The sequence below is a fragment of the Schistocerca serialis genome, chromosome 2 (genome assembly GCF_023864345.2).
Source record: "Schistocerca serialis cubense isolate TAMUIC-IGC-003099 chromosome 2, iqSchSeri2.2, whole genome shotgun sequence".
NCBI lineage: Eukaryota > Metazoa > Arthropoda > Insecta > Orthoptera > Acrididae > Schistocerca > Schistocerca serialis.
The window spans coordinates 846,799,604-846,822,045 of record NC_064639.1 but is presented as its reverse complement, the minus strand read 5'-3'; the positions used below and the strand labels follow the sequence as shown (position 1 = coordinate 846,822,045).

Genomic DNA, 22,442 nt, shown 5'->3' with positions numbered 1-22,442 from the left:
TTCAAATTCAGCAACAGGCAAAACCCTCAGGAGACTTCCTAACATTTATTTTACATGTTAACAAATATTCTTTTTCAAGACAGCTTTTCGAGCCATAGCCAGTCTACATTTTGTATCTTCTGTAATTCGGCAATAAGTTATTTTGCTGCCAAATAACAAAACTCATCTAATTTTAGTGTCGCATTTCCTAATCTAATTCTTTCATCATCATCATCATCACGTAACTGAATTCCACTAAGTTCCATCACTCTTGTTTTACTTGTATTGATGGTGTTCTTACAATCTCTTTTCAAGACACTATCCACTCCTAATTTCTAAAATTCTGGAAGGCATGACCATTATGCTTAATCAATAATGAAAAATTGCAAAGAACCCTCTACGTTGCAACATTAATTTCCTTCATTACTTCATGATTAGTTTCGAGGTATGCAGTAAAAACATCACGAGAGCCACATGAATGTTCATTTTAGTAAAATGCAACCTTACTATAGCGCAGTACAGGGCTGAACTTACTTCACTTGTCAGGTTAAGCCTTGTACTGCTTTATACTAAAGATGTTTTAATTACAATGACATTCATGTGGCTGTCGTAATACATGCTTTTGCATAGATTATTGGGTGATTTGATAATGAGCTTAGGCTCGAAATCAGCCATCAAGTAATAAAATTAATATTGCCACGTTGACTGTTCTATGCAATTTATTGCATAATCTGGATAACTACCCATTCCGTTTAGTACCTCCAGGTGTAACGACTAGCTCTGTGTTCATAGAAGCAACTTTGTTTACTTGACGTGAGAGATGACTTTTACAGGCAAGCAGCATTATCATCTCTCTCTATGAACAGATAGTTAGCGAGGCCATCATTAATTCTGTTTCATGCTTTTCCTTTGAAAAGCATATACTATCGCCTTTGGGAAAGTTATCTCGCAGCTTTCGTCGCTCTGCAGTAACTATTACCATTAAATACCATGGTAATTCTTTGTTTTTGTATTTCAGTTCTTAATAAAACACTTTTCGTTCCTTTGTAGTTCACTGTCGTACTGCTCGACATTGGTTTAACGACGGCTGCTTGTTGGGATTGCCAATTTGCTGTATAGGTTAAGAGAACCGCTGCCGCGTCTGCAATACGTACTTCTGATGGATGATTAACTTGGAGAAAACCTTCTGGCAGTCAGTAAAGTACCTGATCGGACAGAGGCAACTTAGAAGCGTAAACCTGCGGCAACACACGAAACTCGCACTGAATGCAAATTCGCCCAAACCATACTTCTTGTCAGCTTCTCCAGGATCTCATAGATAAACCGCTCTAATTTTTCGTGCCGATTTTTAGGGAAAAGTGGCGCTTATATATATTCGGTCCGTACGGTAATCATCACGATAGAGACAGCCATAGTGTAACAGAGTCGCAATCGACAATTACTGCACACGATACGATGACTGAGATACGATTTTGACGCGTCTAATTGCAATTGAATCATTAGAACCACACGAACGATGCAGTTAGCACCAGCAGCGTACAAACTCGATTAGTCAAGGGTCTGCGGTGACTAGGGTCATCGTCGGCAAGTTCAGGTCTTAGCACGGCATGTGAAGAATGTAGAGAACCATATCCTCGCCAATGGCTACAGAAGCCATCTAAGGTAGCAGTATACTTGGACTGAAAATTTAGATGTAAAATGTCCGAAAGTATGTTGATGCTCGCAAAACGCGAAAAATAGTCTGCCGATTGACTCGAACGTGTGTTTTTGTAAACAGGTCTATAATATATACGCTTCAGTTAGGCGAATGTTTCTTTTGCAGTTACGCGGAATTTACAACTTTTTAAAATCTTTACTTACGAAGTACTCTTTGAGCTTAATTTTTGCTGTAAAGAAATGAAAATTCATAATTTTCGCGGCTGGATGTACGACAACTGACGGAAAGCCGGAAAATCTTAAAGTGTATTACGCTGTAACTGTACCACGTACAGCCATTTTTTATTCTATAGCAACCTGGTAGAGGTCTCCACCTTCAGGAGGACAATGAACCGCCCTGTCACTTCCGAACAGTGAGGCAGTGGTTCGATGAACACTCCACTGCCACGAGGATACTTGTCTGCCCTCGGGCGTCACCTGACGCCAATACTATTGAGCGCATCTGCGAAGCTGTCGGGGTACGGGCTCGCCTTACACACTGCTCCCACACAAGCTGTGGACTCCCAGTTATTCCACTAAATAGTGAAGGTATTTGTCTGGAGAGTACCCCATACGGTAATGAAACGGAAACGATAAGGAATCCCGACAGGAAGCGAATATAAGCTTTTGAAACGTTACGCTACAGAACAATGAAGATTAGGTAGGTAGACCAGACAGCTAATGCGTTACTGAATTAAAATGTGCAGAAAAAAAATGGCACACCTTGACCACTACAAGGATCGTTTGATAAGACATCCTCAGGGTTCACGAAGTTTTCAATTTGGAAGAAACCGTGGAAGGTAAAAATTCAGAGGGAGACCAAGGTTTAGCCATATCACGTAGGTTCAAGTGGATGTACGTTTATTGTAGCTATGCTGAGCTAATGAGGGCTGCACAGGATAGACTAGCGTGGAAAGTTGAATCAAACCAGTCTTCGGACTGGAGATTACACTAACATTGTGGAGTGTACAGCAGGGCATAATCATACATAGCATTTCTCACAAATACAAACTGAAGTGTTACATTATGAAGGTAAGAAAGATTAGAGTACGTTCAGAGGGATAAAGATAGTCAGTTTTGCACAGCTCCAGGCGCGAATGGAACAAGGGATGGGGGGAGCTAATATTGGTAAAAATATCCTTAGCCATGCAATATGCAAAGGCATGAAGCAGTATGTATAGCTAATTTACACTAAGACGAAAAAAAGGACGCACCACGAAGGAACTATCCGAATAGGACGGAAATCGGGAAATGTGACACGTCATGTTCATGGACAGGCGAACAAATGATTACAATTTCTGAAAAAATTGATTTATTCAAGAGAAAGATCTACGCGAATTGAGCAAGTCAATAACTTTTGGAATCTCATTGGCTGTGACTGGAGTACAACTGTCTTCAGTGATGCGTCCCATGAGACCCGACGACCAGCGACGTCGTGTCTGGAGACTCATCGGGCAAAGAAGGGATATGAACCTGACTGTCGCCCGTCATACGGCCCGACAACCAAGAGTGATAGTCTGGGGTGCTATTTCCTTTCATAGCAGGACCCCTTTTGATGGTCATTCGCAGCACCCTTGCAGCACAGCGGTACGTCGACGACTTTCTACGCCTAGTTTTGTTGCCCTTTATGGGAACCCATCCTAGGTTTACTTTTCGGCAAGATAATGCCCGCCCGCACAGTTTCTACTGCTTGTCTTCGTGGCCCAATTTGCCAGCAAGGTGCCCCAACGGAGAAACATTGGAACATTACGGGCAAGGCCAACCAACCAGCTCGGAATTTTGCAGAGCTAACGCGCCAGTTGGAAAAAATTTGACACGAATCCATCAGGAGGACATTCAACTACTATCAAACAATGCCAAGTTGAATAACTGCTTGCATAACGGCCAGAGGTGGACCAACGCTTTATTGACTTACTCTTATTTATGAAGCTCTTGTTCTTGAATAAATCATCCAAGTTTATTGATATTTTAGTCATTTGTTTGTCGGTACATGTACATCACATTTATTTATTTCCGTCCCCATCGGATAATTTTTTCGTGGTGCGTCGTTTTTCTTAGTGCGATTAGAATAGGTCAGTCATTTTGAACAATTACTGTGACTACTATGGTCGCAGGTTCGAATCCTGCCTAGGGCATGGATGTGTGTGATGTCCTGAGATTAGTTAGGTTTAAGTAGTTCTAAGTTCTAGGGGGTTGATGACCTCAGATGTTAAGTCTCAGTGCTCAGAGCCATTTAACTTACCACGGACGACTGAAATCGTGTAAAAACGAATAACTTCTGTCTGTGCTTAAAATCTCTTTACCTGTCGCGATAAAGTTAAATAATTACTTAATGTTTCGGCGGGGAATATATCCGTCGCAACTGTCAGAAACCGGTCGTCTTAGACGACGCTATGTCGTAGTGACATCTCTCGAAGGCGAAGGAATTTGCATCTGCTATCTGAATGTCGATGACTTGGTGGAGAGACGCTAGTAGGACTTCAACTCTATGGAAAGTAAACAACTCTGAAGCAGCTCAATATAATTCTGTAAATTTAAGACTTGCACAATCTGATCAAGGACTACCCTAATTGCAGACTCTCAGGAAGTCTGTGCGTAGGGTAACTCTTTTGGCTCGTCGTACGCAATCCTACGGTTCTTTTGCGAAATATTGGTTAAGAAAAATCACCTATTGTCCAAATCTATTTAATATGATACTGGCGTTGTGAACAACGTTCTGTGACACCTTGCACATGGACTGCCCAACTACATTTCCAGCACACACAAAGATTGTTATAAATCCCAAAAACAACACACGCTGACTACCACTGCATCCAAGATATTCTGTAATTTGTTGGATGCTCCGATAGGTTAAATGCCTACTCTGCCCGCAATACTGCCTAACTTACCAAAAGGCTTCCTCGCAAGAAGGATCATTATGGGAGTAGGTTGGTTTCTCACAGAGCGATACGGTAAATGTCTAGTCAACGTAATTATAGCCAAATAGGAAGTTTTTTGGATGGACACTAAAAGAAATAAGCAGCAGAATAAATGAGTAAAAATGAGCTGGAGCGATTCGATACATTAAAAAGGGTTTCCCGTATGTCAAACGGAACGTTTATTATGAGTGTGTTACCATATTTAACTTACAGCTGTGAAACTTCATATTATAATGAGAAAACTATCGAAAAACTTAGGGTTACTCCGTGAGCAATGCAAATACGCTTACTGAGAATTACTAGGAGAGTGAGGAAGACACAAATGGATCAGGGAACAGACAGGAAGACGGATTAACGGGTAATGAAAAATAAATAGAAGTGGGCGGGACACACTGTAAGGCGGATGGGTGGTAAATGGAGTAGCGAAGTTCTTTGCTAATTTCCAACAGCTAAGTGAAGACTGTTACAACGACGTCACGACAACTGCGTAGACTACATAATAAAACACGCCGGGACAAAACTGATTTATATACCTCAAGCCTGTAATGCATGGCAAAGTCCACAAGCGGCCTTCATCCCAAAGTAAATGTTAAGTGCCTGCCGACTTGCTGCCACAAAAACTACGAGATGGCCAAAATAAAACTGACCCGGAAAAAAAGAAACCTTAGAAGTCTGAACCGTGATATGTTACCATGGTTGGTGAATAGGGTAACTACGCTTTACACAGTATTCTGGAATGAGCGGACTCCCGTCTACCCCATATGCTGTTTCGATTGAGTTATCCAAAATTATCAACAACTCTTTTCTGCCCAGTTTTTTTAAATTTATTTTGACCAATCTTTTCGCTGATATTTTTCTGTTCTAGCAGAGACGGAGGTGTGACATCTGTAAGCTGCCACTGTTACTAACACTCCTACCACTCCTTTTGTTCTGTTTTGCTTTAGGGCGCAGAAAACAGCTGGGATCATACGTGCTATAGTCAAAACTATAGAACGCGAACAAACAGGAGTTAAACGACTATACGTCGGTCCCAATAGACAGAATAGGAGACAGCTAAAAACAGGCAAAGGGAAAAAGGGCTAAAAAAGACACCATACAAAAACGGAGGTCCAAAACTAAAAATTAAATGGCCTTCGCCATACTGCTTCGGCGGATAAAAAGTAATGGAAGTCTACGTTGTATGATTAAAGCAGTGACTCCGTCCCGTGTGCAATGTGTCTACCACGACAGAACACACAACTTTTCTCATGACTGAAGGCTGCTCTTCTCCACTTCCCTCCTTTCCGCCGCCCAACAGCTAACATAATAGAGGGTAAGAGTACTGTGCGAGGATCATCAACGTTGCAGTAGGGGAGCGGGAACTCCCAACGTGAGTCACGAATATTCCCACCAGCGCAACTTCGCTAACGTTGTTCCTGTACGCTGATGATTTATGTAAGAGAAAATCAATGGCCTGGAAAGTCGGAGCTGACTCAAGGACTAATACCTGTAAGGGTTAAGATACCTCCCAAACTACGTTTCAGTCGTGTATCATGTCGAGAAGCGAATGAAGGAAGCTTTCAACGTCCCTTCTACATCAAAGTCACCAGAGACTTATCACTACGTCATCCTGACATTACCTGCACTCTTTCGAATGGGTAATAACTGCATTTGCGTGGTCTGTGAGAACCACGAAAATCTCACACTGGATGACCAGACGGGAATTTTAACATTGCTCCTCAGGAGTATGATATATATAGTCGACTCTTTGCTAATTCGAACCTCGATAAATTGAATTTCTTGATAAATCAAACATGTTAAGTCCTTTAAAAAACCTCGATAAATAAATCCCGTGTTTTGGTATACTCAATAAATCGAAGTAACTGCCTTAATAGACTGCAGTGCAAACACAAATAGTTCCAAGTCCGTGGCAACCTAACACTCGGTAATTCGAATTACTTCGTTAATTATTCAGATAATCGTTTCATTGTTCAACTCTTCGTGACCTTTTTCTCAACAATGCACAACTTACCACAGTATATAAATCAGCTTCAAAAATTACTTCGAAGGAGTACATGTCTTCAACTTTCGCAGAAAACAAATGGATTATTGCGCCTACAGAATGTGCAGTGAGAAATGTCGGATGTAGCGAAAGGTTTCAGGATTCCATCATCCACACGGTCATCAATTCTGGAAGCAGAAAGGTAAGACCGCTGAAAACTTACCGTAAGGATGGGGGAAACTGACCCCCACAAGTTACTTCCTCTTGAAGAATAAGCATCAGAGTGGCTTATTCAATGTAAAGGACAAAAAGTACCTACCGTAGGTTACATACTTATGGAATACAGTCATTAGCTGCTGATCTGGACGTTGACGATTCATCGCAGATGAGATGCGCCGCACGAACTTGGGGACAGAATACATGACTTCGTTTTGAAGAAGATATGTGGAGAAAATTGATGACAGTTTGTTCAGCCTGGGAGATGATTGACGTTTAAGTTTTCTTACGTATTCTCGAAATTCTGTGTGCCGTTCCCCTGTTACATAAATGTTACTTGAGGTATAGTATCATTATTAGTGAAATTCGCGCTAAACCGAACTCGCGATTATTTCAATTTTTTTTTATTTTTTTTTTTTACGGCCCTTGAATTTCGAATTCCCAATAGTTACTGCACACAATCTGACCAAAAGTATGTCGACATCTATTAGTGGACATTAAAACGGGGTGAGTCCACCCTTCGCCTTTATGCCAGCTTGAACTCAACTGGGAGCACTTTCAGTAAGGTGCCTCAATCTCTATGGAGGAATGGCAGCCTATTCTTCCTCAATAGCTGAAACCGGACGAGGTGATTACGTTGGACGCTGGGTTTGGAGCGAAGTCTGCCTTCTAACTCAACCCACAGGTATTCCAATGGGTTCAGATTGGGAATCTCGGCAGGTCAGTACATATCAGAAACGGATGGCTGGTTGGTTTTGTTTATAAGCGGGAGGGGGGGGGAGGACCAAACTACGAAGTCATCTGTCCCTTGTTCCCAGTGTAACAATTACCCAAAGGAAAGAAGAGAACTAAACGTATGGCACAATAACAGGAGGAATGAAGAACCGGAATAATGACAGAAGGAAAACAAACACTACAGTGGACAACCTCCACCCTAAAAGCCCTAGGGTGTAGGACACAGAGTGACGAACGACATGCGCTAAACTCACATAAAATGATAAAACCCACCCTCACGAATAAAACTTAAAACTAAAGCTGCTGTTGAGGCATTGTCGTCCAACACCAAAGGTAGGGTGCTGGGAAGATCAAAAGTCCGCCACAGATAGAGGTGCTAAAAGTGGGCAGTCCAGCAAGATGTGGACGACAGTCATATGTGAGCCACAGTGACACCAAGATGGGTCGCCGCGATCGACACCAAGATGGGTCGCCGCGATCGACACCAAGATGGGTCGCCGCGATCGACACCAAGATGGGTCGCCGCGATCGACACCAAGATGGGTCGCCGCGATCGACACCAAGATGGGTCGCCGCGATCGACACCAAGATGGGTCGCCGCGATCGACACCAAGATGGGTCGCCGCGATCGACACCAAGATGGGTCGCCGCGATCGACACCAAGATGGGTCGCCGCGATCGACACCAAGATGGGTCGCCGCGATCGACACCAAGATGGGTCGCCGCGATCGACACCAAGATGGGTCGCCGCGATCGACACCAAGATGGGTCGCCGCGATCGACACCAAGATGGGTCGCCGCGATCGACACCAAGATGGGTCGCCGCGATCGACACCAAGATGGGTCGCCGCGATCGACACCAAGATGGGTCGCCGCGATCGACACCAAGATGGGTCGCCGCGATCGACACCAAGATGGGTCGCCGCGATCGACACCAAGATGGGTCGCCGCGATCGACACCAAGATGGGTCCCCGTGACAGAGGAAGTAACCATGTGAGAGCCACCTATGGCCAATGCGGAGCTGCCAAATGACAACTGATTCCCTGCGAGAATCCTGCAGGAAAGACCCACACATTCGCAGCCTCCTTAATGACACTTTTTGTTGTGCATACTGTTATGCCACTCCGTCTCCCAAAGCCGAAAAATCCTTGCGGCGTATGACAAAACGTAGGTCAGTTTCAGGGATGCTCAGCTCCAGGAGCGGTTTCCTTGTAGCCTGTAAGTCCATTGCCTGCGATTCCGACGTGTCCTGCGGTCCACACAAACACCACAACGACTGGACCATTCTCAGGCAGAGGTGGACTTCTGGATGTTCGCTACCAAAGGATGGCGAGGGTAGCACTGGTCGATACATTGTGTAGGGAGTCAGAGCACAGAAGAAAGGACTCACCAGAACAGGAACGGATGAACTGAAGTGCACGAGATATGGCTACAAGCTCTGCTACGAATACACTGCAGCCAGCAGCCAACGAATGCTGTTCAATATGGGCTCTGTGGACATAGGCGAAGCCAAAGTTACAATCTGCCATCGAGCCACCGGTGTAAACAACTTCAGAGCTCCGGAACAAGTCAAGAATCGAGAGGAAGTTACAGCGGAGAGTGGTGGGTTTAACGGAGTCCTTAGGGCCATGTAAAAGGTCCAGACGAAGCTTCAATCGAGGTGTACACCATGGAAGTGTACGTGAATGGACCCTAAGTACAGGTGGTAAAGGGAAGAACCCCAGATCGGAAAAAGGGATCGCACGCGAACCGCTATCGTTAGCCCTGACCTGGGCCGCCGATGCGGGAGATGAACTACCGCGGGTGGGAAAAGGAGGCGGTAATTCGGATGCTCAGGATAACTACGAATGTGTCCAACATAACTGGCGAGCAGTTGCGCACGTCGGATCCGCAATGGAGGGACTCCGGCTTCCACCAGGACACTGATCATCGGACTCCTGCTAAAAGCTCTCGTCGCTAGGCGAACACCACAGTGGTGCACTGGGTCGAGGAAACAACTCTGCGGGCGCCGCCGAACCATAAACCAGACTGCCATGGTCAAGGCGCGATGGAATAAGAGCTCTGTACAGGTGCAGCAGTGTAGAGCTATCTACACCCCAGTTGGTGTTGCTCATGCAGCCGAGGGCATTTACATGCTGCCAGCGCTTCCGCTTCAGCTGACGAAATGAGGAAGCCACGTCAATCGGGCGTCGAACACCAGTCCTGAGAATCGATGTGTGTCTACAACAGTGAGAGGGTCGTCATTAAGGTAAAGTTCTGGTTCCGGATGAACGGTACGACGCCGACAGAAGTACATGATACACGACTTCGCGGCTGAAAACTGGAAACAGTGGGCTAGAGCCCACGACTGCGCCTTGTGGGTGGCTCCCTGTAGGCGCCGCTCAATAACACCAGTACTGGAGGAGCAGAACGAAATGCAGAGGTCGTCTGCATACAGAGAAGGTGAGACAGACGGCCCTGCAGCTGTTCTTACACCCGTAATGGCCACTAAAAATAGAGATACACTGAATACAGAGCCCTGTGGGTCGCCATTCTCCTGGATATGTGGAGAACTAAGAGAGGCACCGACTTGGACACGGAAAGTACGGAGCGATACGAAATTTCTGGATAAAAATCGGGAGCGGGACCCCCACAGAACCCACTCATACAATGTGGCAAGGATATGAGGCCGCCACGTCGTGTCATAAGCTTTCGTAAATAAAAAAAGACGGCAACCAGGTGCTGGCGTCTGGAAAAGTCTGGCAGACTCGAGGGAAACTACATCAGTGGTAGAGCGACCCTGGAGGAAACCGCCTTGGCATGGAGTCAGTAGGCCACGTGACTCCAGGACAAAAAACAACTGCCAGCTTACCATACGTTGTAACAGATTACAAAGAACATTAGTGATGCTGATGGGCCGATAGCTATCCACGTCAAGCGGGTATTTGCCGGGTTTGAGCTCTGGAATGATTGTGCTCTGTCGCCATCGCACCAGATGCGGTTGGAGATGAGGAGATGTCGCTTGTAGTCTGACGATAGATGTTTAAGCATCTGACTGTGGATCCAATCTGGCCCAGGAGCTGTGTCAGAGCAAGTGCAAGGACGCTGAGGAGCTCCCACTCTGTAAATGGAGCATTGTGAAGTTCACTGTGACGTTCAGTGAACGAGAGGACTTTCCTTTCCATCCACCGTTTGGGGGTGCGAAATGCTGGGAGGTAGTTCTGACGCAGAGCTCAGGCTTAGTGCTCAGCAAAGTGTTCGGCAATGGCGTTTGCGTCGGTAGATAACACGCCATTGATGATAATGCCAATGACACCTGTCGGGGTCTGGTACCCACAAACACGTCTGATCTTTGTCTAGACTTGGGAAGGTGACGTATGGCACCCAATGCTCGAGACGTACCTCTCCCAACACTCCTGTTTCCGTCTTTTTATAAGCTGGCGAACGCGGGCACGGAGCCACTTAAATGCTATTAGATGCTCTAGGGAAGGGTGCCGCTAAATATCGCTGCAGAGTTCGTCGACGCCCTTTAATTGCCTCAGTTCCTTCCGGCGATCACCAAGGGACCGTTTTTCGCCGGGGACAGCCTAAAAAACGAGGGATTGCGTTTTCCGCCGTAGAAATTATCGTTGTAGTGACCTGCTCAATCACAACATCGATGGCATCACATGGGGGAGATTCACCGATGACAGCAGAGGTGGAAGTTGCCTAGTCCGCCTCGTTTAAAGCCCATCTGGGCAGGCGTCCGTGGGCCTGACGCCGGGGGAGTGACAGGCAGATGGGGAAGTGGTCACTACTACACAGATCGTCATGTGATCTCCAGTGGATAGATGGGACAAGTCCTTGGCTGCATATTGATAAATCAATCGCCGAGTAACTACTATGAGCCACACTGAAATATATGTCTGCCCCTGTATTTAAGAGGCAGAGATCGAACTAAGACAGCAAAGTTTCAACATCTCTGCCTCGACCAGTAAGCACGGTGCCACCCCACAAGGGGGGTTATGGACGTTAAAATCTCCCGAAAGAAGGAAAGCTTTAGCGAGTTGATCAATCAGTGCAGTTAATACATTGAGGGACACTTCACCATCTGGAGGAAGATATACATCGCAGACAGATATTTCCTGTGTCGTCCTTATTCTGACAGCCACAGCTTCAAGAGAGCTTTGAAGTGGCAAAGTTTCACTACAGGTTGAGTTTAGGACATAGACGCAAAGTGCACCTAACACTCTATTATAGTCGCTATGGTACCTGCAGTATCCCTTAGAGCTGTGGAGGGCAGAGATCCGCATTGCCGGGAACCAGGTTTCCTGGAGGGCAATGCAGAAAGCACATTAAAGCTTATCAGTTGCTGTAGCTCAACCAGGTGGTAAAGAAAAAAAAACAGCCGCACTTCCACTGGAGGAGGACGCGATCGTGAGACTGGGAAGGCATGAAACAATTAGGCAGTCTACGCTTCAGGATCACCGGCTGCCACCGATTTATTTCCTGAACAGGCTGTATCCATTGTCTGAGGGTCTGGCGAGATCTAGGTCCTCAGCAGACGCCACAATTTTCACCTCATCCTCAGACGCTAAGCTTGTAGGCAGCGGTGATGTGGGTACCACCGCAATTCCCTTGGTCTTTGATGTCTTTTTGGATTTTTTCTCGCTGATCCTTGGGTTTCTCTGACTGGGAGAGCTTCACAGATTAAGTCTCCAGGACTGAAGATGAGCATGAAGCCCTACGACCAGCTGCTTTTGGGCTCTTCAGTCGCTGGCGAGTGTCATCTTTCACACTAGCAGAAACCTGGGTAGAGAGTGACCCAAGGGACCCCTTCCTGGCGAGTAGCAAGAGGAGCTGAAGAGGACTTACGCTTCTCCAGCTGATAAGTGGAGACTGGTGTCCCTGTTGTTTGGGGGGACAGTGTTCCCGAGGTAGGTGGTGCGGGAGCAACAGGGAGGTAAGTGCCCCCACCATCAAGGGGGAAGGTGTAGTCTTCCGGCTCAGAGCCGACTGGAACTCGCGGAACTGATAGGGCTACAACTTTTCTCGTAATGGCGGCGAAAAAGTAGGTCATAGCTAAAGAATGTAGGTGCTCAAATTTCCTCTTGGCCTCGGTGTAGGTCAGTCAGTACAGGGTCTTTTATTCCATGAATTTCCTTTCTCGCTGTAAAATCCTAGTCTGGTGAGCAAGGGGAATGATGCTCTCCACAGCTGACACAGATGGGAGGCAGGGAGCATGGAGTATTGAGATGGGATGGACGTCCACCATCTCGACATGTGATGCTGGACGTACAGCGGGAAGACATATGGCCGAACTTTCAGCACTTAAAGCTCCGCAACGGGGGAGGGATATATGGCTTGACATCACAGCGGTAGACCATCATCTTGACCTTCACGGGTAATGTGTCATTCTCGAAGGCCAAGATGAAGGCACCAGTGGCAACCTGATTATCCCTCAGACCCCGATGGACGCGCCAGAGCAAATGAACTCCTCGTCGCTCTTAGTTGGCGCGCAGCTCGTCGTCACACTGCAGAAGGTCCCTGTGGAATATAATACCCTGCACCGTATTTAAGCTCTTGCGAGGCGTGATGGTTTCAGAAAGAAGGATCCTTTATTGTATGATTATATGATAGCGGAACAAACACTGGTAGCAGTTACTTCTGTAAAATATCTGGAAGTATGCGTGCGGAACGATTTGAAGTGGAATGATCATATAAAATTAATTGTTGGTAAGGCGGGTACCAGGTTGAGATTCATTGGGAGAGTCTTTAGAAAATGTAGTCCATCAACAAAGGAGGTGGCTTACAAAACACTCGTTCGACCTATACTTGAGTATTGCTCATCAGTGTGGGAGCCGTACCAGATCGGGTTGACGGAGGAGATAGAGAAGATCCAAAGAAGAGCAGCGCGTTTCGTCACAGGGTTATTTGGTAACCGTGATAGCGTTACGGAGATGTTTAGCAAACTCAAGTGGCAGACTCTGCAAGAGAGGCGCTCTGCATCGCGGTGTAGCTTGCTCGCCAGGTTTCGAGAGGGTGCGTTTCTGGATGAGGTATCGAATATATTGCTTCCCCCTACTTATACCTCCCGAGGAGATTAGAGCGCGCACGGAGGCTTTCAGACAGTCGTTCTTCCCGCGAACCATACGCGACTGGAACAGGAAAGGGAGGTAATGACAGTGGCACGTAAAGTGCCCTCCGCCACACACCGTTGGGTGGCTTGCGGAGTATAAATGTAGATGTAGAACATCCCCCAGCTTATTACAAGGGAGTAATGACCTGCGATTGGGCATGCGATCCCGTTTTTATCAAGACTGACGCTGAACCCATTGTGGATAAGCCCTGTACCTCCCCAAACTTGTCCTCAAATTGCTCTACAAAAAGCTGAGGCTTCAAATAGAGAAAGGAGTTTATCAGCTCTCGTACACACGAGGTATCGGGGCGAATAAGGTTCACTGCCATCCTTGGCCTCGCGTTCCTCCCATGGTGTGGCCAGGGAGGGGAACTATTTAGGATCATATTTCCTTGCATTGTACTGAGACTGCTCGCGTTTGATCTCCAGCTAGTGATGACGTGGTACACTTCATGGCGCGTCATCCGCCCTGATGCCACCCACTCCGACCAGGGGTCCTCCCTATGGGCGCCAGTCAGTCGCAGCAAAGCCTGGCCATTGACGGAGTCCCGATGCCCCAGGGAATGGGCATTATTCCTTGGCATACATGGGGAGTTAACGGTGCAGCCATCAGCAGAGCAATCCCTGTGTAGTCAAGTGGCTACAACCAACAGGGTACATGGCGGCACCACCACAACGAAGTGGCTACCGTACTGGATATGAGGTGCAAAGAATTCCATGACCATCATGGGCGCAGAAACGACACTGCATAGTGGGTGGAGGAAAACGCACCCAGGTAGATTTCCTCGCTCAGGAGATGGAGAATCGGCGGGACTGCAATGCCACGACGAGAAAGTGCCCTAAAGATCTCAATACACGATGGACATGATGCACCACGTAAGGCGCCCTTCCCCATTTGGCTCACTCTTCGGGAAAATTTTGAAGAATGGAGGTCAAACACTATAAGGGACCATCACATAAAGGCCGAAAGGTTAGAGACTCCATTTAGTCGCCTCTTACGACAGGCAGGAATACCTCAGGCTTATTCTAGCCCCTGGGCCTGCAGGGGGATCAGGAATCTTATCGTCCACGAAACATTACCTCACAGATGGTGCTTAATGGAAGGGTGCATCGTCATGCTGATACAATCAATCGTCTTCTCCGAATTGTTCCTCTACCGTACCCAAAGGTGAAAAATGCGTTCATGTAACACTGCTTTAAGCATTTTCTTAATGCAGAAGAAGACCATACCACAGTAACAGCCCCCATACCTGAAAACCATCTTCTCCGTACTTCACTGCTGGCAGATAACGTTTTGCATGCATTCGTCAAATCCAAACCATTCCGGCGGACTTATGCTCCGTATGACTCGTTTCCAGTCATCCACCGACCAGTGCCGTCCCTCTTCACACCACCTTAACTGTAGTTTAGCACTGACTACAGAAGTGTCACAGTCACTGTGCTACGTGATCTGTTGGTATCACTTTGGCTTACGTATGATTTCTTCCTACGATTTCATGCAATTTTTTTGCAACCACCCTCCGCAATGATTAGCGGTCCCTGACCGTCAATGCATGAAGTCTATCTGGTCAAGGTTTAGTTATGGTTGTTCCTTCGCTTTTCCATTTGACAGTCACATCAAATTCGACTTCGGCAGCTGTAGCGGTTGAAATGTCCCTGATGAATTTATTGCTCGGGTGACATCCAATGACTAGTCCACATTCGAAGTCACTGGAGCTCGCCTGACCCGGACATTCTGCGGTTACTATTTCTCTACTGAAAACACTATGCTACCCGCCTCCTTCAATACTGTCGAGTCAGCTTCTCGTGACATCTGGTGGTCAATTCCGCATTGCATAGTGTGGTACGGATACTTTTGATCAGATAGTGCAGATATGAGGAAGTGACTACACTAGCTTTTTGGGTGAGCGAAGCGCTGAAAGTTGCAAAATTATTTCCCATACGTCGCGAGAATGGGAACGCCTTCGTGTTAAAAAAGAACACTATCTCATTATGGATATTATTCTGCCAATAATGGAGGAGTCCATGAAGCGCATAGCACCGGCTGTAACAACGCAAGGCTGGCCTATGGCTGAAGGACTTTCGCACCGCCAGGTAGTTTTCTGCAGTTAAGCAGCAGCACACACTGGATAAGTAACAGTGAGTGAATAATTCTACCACTTTCAGATTCATGACAAATTTGCAAACCCTTTATCAACACACAAACAGAACCCAAGTACTGGAAGAAATACGTATTGGTCACGTGTGTGAGAACTATGTTCCATAGTGCAGTATCAGTGCGATGCGACTTTTTTGAAGATTATAACAGACCAGTTTTAAGCCGACTATCAGATTAATTACTTATTTAGCTCCAGGAAAGTTCTAGCAACACAACCGAAATATCTGACGGAGCTAATCAGAAACGTTCCGCCAGAATGAGCTGGAGAAAAGCTAAACGAAACATAGAATCTGTTTGATATATTTCTGGGGGTCGTTAGGAATGAAATATGGGGTTTTTAAGCGACCGTGTGAACAGAGACGTGGTAGTACGTGTGGCGGCTGCTTCTCGAGCTCTCACCAACTCTGCGAGTAAGAAGCTCTCACTTGGCATCAGCTGACCACTGGCAGTACGCCAACACTGCGGGCGGCTATCTAAGCATCTCACACAATAGTGAAAAACTGTCGCGCTGTATGGGAAGAAAAGCAGCACAAGAGGCAGCGCTGCACTCAAATGACCTCTGGCAGCCACTTGCGTTAGTAGCAGAGGGAGCGTACAGCGTGTTTCTGGATTACAGGCCAAGTCGTCTCTCTGGTGGAGATAAGCAGAAAAATATTTGTACTCTTGTTTTAATTCGAGAGCGCACCCTGGAAATATTTTTGCAATCGAGCTATTCACAATATTTATCACTATCTTCCGACCGATCGACGTCTCACCGGATGAGCATACTTCTGGTAGAAGGCAGTACGCATTTGTGACTAATGGGTTACTAACGATGTTCAGTTTAATCCGCCGAATATGACTCAAGTTGCATGGCTTCCGTTTTTTAATGTACTTCAAAAACTGGATGCTAAAGTGAGATTTCAGTCTGACTAATTGCATTCATTATATAAAACTGACAGCAGCGATTCTGTCTATGTGCCACCCAAGACCTGTTCGAGAACATTTTTAGACACAAGCGACGTGATACCTGGCGCCCCCCTTTTCTATCGTATACTTTTACTAAATCTTGTACCCTGCCGCCCCTCGGCTTCGCGCCCCAAGCGGTTGTGATATGTCTTGGATCTTACTTACCGCCGCAAGCGCCTGCTTGTGTCGCTTAGACCTTAAACCAGCCCTGTTAGCTGTCTCAGCCGTTGCAACCCATTGTATTACGGTAGCAAATCATTTTGTTCCATTTTAGGGAGTTACACTAACACTGGAACACTCAAGACATAATGGTTATCAACATAACTAATGACTAATGTCTCAAATACCTCACAGAAAAGATGCGACAAAATTCTGAACATTAACTTACAAGGTGGTCTTATGTCTTTTGTAGCATTAGTCGTTTCTATATAGGTAAGTGACACGCAGTATACAAAGTGTTGCGTTCCGAAGGACGAACGTGTAAATAAATGCATTCCCACAACTATACTCCGTAGAATAATTTCTGGTACATATCTCTGGAAAACGCTATGTCGCGCCGCCTGAAATATATAGAATAGTACGGAAAAATGTAACTAGTGTTATATATACACAAACCACACGCCTTACACCAATACTGAAGAAAATCATCTGTGAAAAATGCTACTACATGGGCACGAATCAGCACAAAAATATACTTCGCATATAGGATAAAAAGCCTGGTAGATTTTCACAAAAACTCGCAACTATAATAATGAAATCAATCCGAAACAACTGAATAAAGCAGATACGTGCAATTAGATGTATTTCTTGGAAAGCAAAAATATACATTAGCTTTAATATTAAATGGTAAATGTGTCCAGCACTATCGCCGAATACAGCAACACCTTCAGTGTAAGATATAAGAAATTTTGGGATAGCTGTAATGGCGAGTCCATGGGAAGTTAGTAAAGACACACGGCGTTACCAATTCTGTTCGGTATATTTGAGGAGCGTCGGAACAAAAACTGATAAATCCGCATTTGCTGTTAATACAGGAAGTAACAAATAGTGATCTCTAAATGGCTCCACAAGCTATAAAAAGAAGAAGCATACCATGAAACACACCATGAAACACTTGCGTTGTGCTGAAAATTATTTTGTGGCAGCATGTATTACTCCCGTATCTCCCCACAACAGCTCAAACACGCGAATACAGCAAAAGTGGATATATCAGGTTTTGTTCCGGCGCTCCTCATTTAATTCTAGGGCCAATTTACAGCTTACCAAAGCAGATGCAACAAATAATGGGCTATAATTCTCAACAGAAGGTACTTGGGTCGGTATCTGCTCGAACAAACAGATAACCACCTTAGCAGACAACCAGGGAGAACGAGTAATTTCTCAGGCGGAGGTACTCAATATCGAGACGAACAGCGAAGTTGGCAGGTACGCAGAAGAACACAGATTCGCAGAATGAAAATTCAACAAACAGCCAGGTTCCCAGATTCAGTACAGGAATGAGCGATCCATGTTGCTAAACGACCCTAAATGAACCCCTTTTAGTGTCAAGAAAGACCTTACCTACAGGTGTGTAGCTCGCTGCGTGGACCCACACATTCCGGGATTCTTCCTGACGCTCGTGCCGCGTGGAACATCATCTCTATCTTTCCTCTGGCCGAGATTACCAGCGACAAGCGCCACCATACTGTAGGGAGATAAAAAGCGTTGCGCAGCCGGAACTGGGGCGCGTCGCCATCCTGGCCACGCACGTCACGCACGTGACGAATGCGCGCGCACGTATGCGCACCACACGCTTATACCAGCACATACGCTGATGTAGTACAGCGATGGTGATGGCATCAAAACTTCTGTCTTAACTAGCGCCGTCTATTCGGAAAACTATACTCTTCCTTACAGCGTCATAAAAAATAGTATGTACTTGAGGAATAGGAAGTCAACTAATATTAACAATGGAAAGACTTCTGGGTCGGTTTAGATACCTGTGATTTTCTACACAGATTATGCGAAATACATTTGCTTCCTTTCTAGCAGCAGTTTGCCGTGGAACGCTGACGCAAAGAAGATTACCTAGCGATTGGTGGCAAAAAGCGCTTGTTTTCCTTTTCAAGAACAATCGTCGGCCAGACACGCAAAATAATTATAGTTTAGATCGCTGACGTCATTTTGCTGCAGAATAATGAAACATGGTTTTATGCTCACCCATTACATGTATCCCGTAGAAAGCGCTCTCGTAGATCTCAGATCACTCTGTCCGTCCATAAAATCTAGAGCAGTGGTTCTCAACAGGTGGTCCGCGGACCCCCAGGGGTCCGCAAGATGCTATTAGAAAAAAAAATATTAAATATATTTCGTATGATAACAGATTTTTTGATTTGGCCGCTTCCTGCATGGGCAGATCTTTAGCGAACGCTAACTTCTGCGTCTAGCGTCTTTCTAGAGTGTAAACAGATCGGCAGCGAGCATGAGCAACTTCTTATTCATACGGAAGATGGCTTTCTCGAGGTAGGATCTTGTCAAGATTTTTTTCAACTTTGAGACGAGGTTCGTGTCTTCCTTCTTGACACAAAGTACAGGAATTTTTTCACTTCTCTTGGCTTGCTCAGTTGCGTACTTAGCTGATGTGTTTGAACACTTGAATGTGTTAAACTTGAGTTTACAAGGAAAAAATGTAGACATATTCAAAGTTCAGGACAAGATTAGTACTATGGTCAAAAAGTGTCAGATTTGAGCGTCAAGGATAGAAAACGAGTCACTAACTTTTCTACTATAAAACAATTCTTCGAGCCATCAGAGGAGAGTCTGCCTGACCAGATCAAGATCAATGTAGCCGAGCATCTATGCAGCCTAGCCACCACTTTTAGAGAGTATCTCCCTGAACCTGACGACAGAGGGATTCGAAATCCCTTCAGCTGTGAAGAAATAGACAAAATCCAAGGCCTCACTGAAGAAGAGCAAGATCAACTTGTGGATCTGTCCAGCTGTGGTACGATGATAAACGTTTTCATCGGTGATAAAATTACAGACTTCTGGACATCAGCACGCAAGGACTGGAAGAAACTGAGACAAGGCAATGAAAAGATTCTTCCATTTGCAGCCACATATCTGTGTGAGCAAGCATTTTCTTCCATATGTTTCATGAAAAATACAGGAATCGGCTTGACATGCGGTCGGACTTCAGGGTGAAAGTTTCAAGTTTGGAACCTAACATTTCAGAAATAATGGACTCAAAGGTCAGATTGAACTGTCATTAAGAACTGGAAATTTAAACTTTATATTGATGAAGTACTCTGTTGTAACTATTTTTTCAAATAAATAATACCTTGTATGAAATTAGTGTTTTCTTATTTTTCACACGAGTCTACTCAATACAATCTCAAGTGTAGTACACTTCAAAAACCAATACACTCAGTTTTAATTTTTTCCTGTTATTCTCAGTTCATAATCAATTTTTATTTTTTTAAGGAGTTTGTTATACTAAACACCCAGATTCGAAGAGAGAGATTTTGAGCAATAATCAAAACTAACGGTAACAATGCTGGCTAAATTTAAAAAAAATTAAGTTTAATATTTTTTCAATAATGAATGTCAATTTTTTGTAAGTACCAAAAATAGGTACTTGATACTGTGATATGACAAGGTACCAATCATGCTCTATGAGGGGGTCCTCGAGCAAATTTTGTTGGGAACCCCTGGTCTAGAGTGTCGGAGACAAAGCAGCGCAGGTTGACACGATGTTCCGAGACTTCCGGATGGCATTCTATACAGTTCCACACTGTCGTTTACTGAAAAAAATGCAAGCTTACCCAGTATCTAACCCGATTTGTGACTGGATTCATTAGTTCACAACTGATACAATCCAACATGACATTCTTACTGGAACAAAATCCACAGATGTAAAGAGTACGCGACTGTCGTAAGGTAGTTTCTGTCCACAATTTATTTTGATTATCTGGTGGCTAACTTCGGAGGCTCCGTGGGGCTATTCGCGTACGACGCTGCTGTCTACAGAAAGGTTCCAACGTTACAAGAATTTAGTGAAACACAGGAGGGCCTGCACATGCTCGACGACTGGTGCAGAGAGTAGCGATTGACCAGGAACGTAAATAAATGTAACGTATTGCGCATAAACAGTCTAAGAGATATACAGGGTGTCCATAAATTATGTTTACGACTTAAGACTTTAATTACTTAAAAATTGTAGTAGATACAAATGGTTTTCATATATGAAAACTCAAAGCTTTTTCTACCTTCCAGGCAACGAAACCACATAAAATGTGGGCATCACGACAGGAGAGAGCTTATTGCGTGGCCTGGTTCGTAAGGACAACGCCCGTTACCCAGGTGCAACGGAATTTGCAAACACGATATGGAAGGAAACCACCGTCCAGAACAACTACTCGGACTCAGCATTCCTCATCTATGGAAACAGAAAGTGTTCTCCATAAAAAGGAGGCGGGTCGCCCCTCTGTTTCAGATGCCAACGTGGACAAGGTATGGCAGGCGCATGCAAGAAGTCCGGCAAAATCTGCGTTACGGGACCCAGAGTATTGGAAATGTAACGATCAACAGTGCACAATGTCTTGCATAAAAGGTTATGGCTATATCACTAGAAGGTACAGCTGCTTCAGTCACTATAGCCTACGGACAAACATCAGCGCCAACAGTTCGCAGTGTATAAGCTAGGCAAGACTGACGCAAACAACGACTTTTTGCAAAAGATTTGTTTCTCCGATGAGGCAACGTTTCATGTATCCGACAAACCGAATCATAGCAACGTTCGTATATGGGGTTCAGAGCATCCTCAAGTTACACGTGAAATGGAAAGACTGTACCAAGTCAAAAGGAATGGTGCTGGCTGATTCCCAGTTGCTTCACTGGTCCATTCTTTTTCATCGAGTCTGCCGTCAACGGTTATGTTTATGTGTTACAAGAGTTTGTCATGCCACAGTTGGAACGCCTGCAACCTGGTGGCATATTCAAGCAGGATGGGGCTCCTTAAATATCCGTCAATTTCTAGATGAAAAGTTTTCGGATAGGCGCATAGGACGAGATGGTAAAATTCAATGGCCGCCACGATGCGCTGACCCCACACCACTAGACTTCTTCCTGTAGGGTTTTGTAAAGGATCTGTTGTACCGAACCAAGCTTAGAGCCCTACACGTCGTGAAGGCACACATTCGCAATGCATCTGAACATGTCACGGTGGAAATCATGAAGAGTTCGCGGAGAGAAATGGAATTCCGACTTCCTGTTATCTGTGCCATTAGGCTGCACACATTCATGTGTATGAATGAGGAAACGAAACTTCGCGTTATCACATGTTGAAAAACCATTTGTTAATATCTAGTGGAGTTTTAAAGGTATTCAAGCCTCAATGTGCAAAGATAAGTTATGGATCCCGGTACTAAATTCGTTGCTAATAAGCAACTTACAACTGGAGACAGTAACAACTGTAAATTACCTAGGAGTATCCTTGCAGAGCGATCTAATGTGGAATGACGTAACGTCAAAAGCATATCAGACGCAATTTTTATGTGAATATCACTGCCATTCCCACATAGTGAGAATACACTGTGCAAGTCAATGAGCTAGAATTGTTGGTGTAATTTCATTAGTCTACTGCTTTACGGGAACTGTCGAACCTTTAGTTTTATTTCCGATCGTCTTGTAGCTGTGCCTTTTATGTCAGTAATGCGCGTTTCACGCTACGGTGT

The 22,442-nt window shown here is 45.2% G+C and overlaps 1 protein-coding gene across 4 annotated transcripts in view; it reads right to left on the bottom strand.

The window, feature by feature from the left end:
- The window catches only part of LOC126458124 (wiskott-Aldrich syndrome protein family member 3), a 270,241-nt gene that overhangs the window by 168,076 nt on the left and 79,723 nt on the right, over nt 1-22,442 (bottom strand). Inside the window, exon 1 of one of the 4 annotated variants that reach the window (XM_050094957.1) lies at nt 18,289-18,372. The exons of 2 other annotated variants lie outside the window; for them this stretch is intronic. The gene's annotated coding sequence lies outside the window, so the exon portion shown is untranslated. Of the gene's footprint in view, nt 1-18,288; nt 18,373-22,442 lie in introns of those variants that run through there. One more of the 4 variants, XM_050094958.1, reaches the window with a different exon arrangement.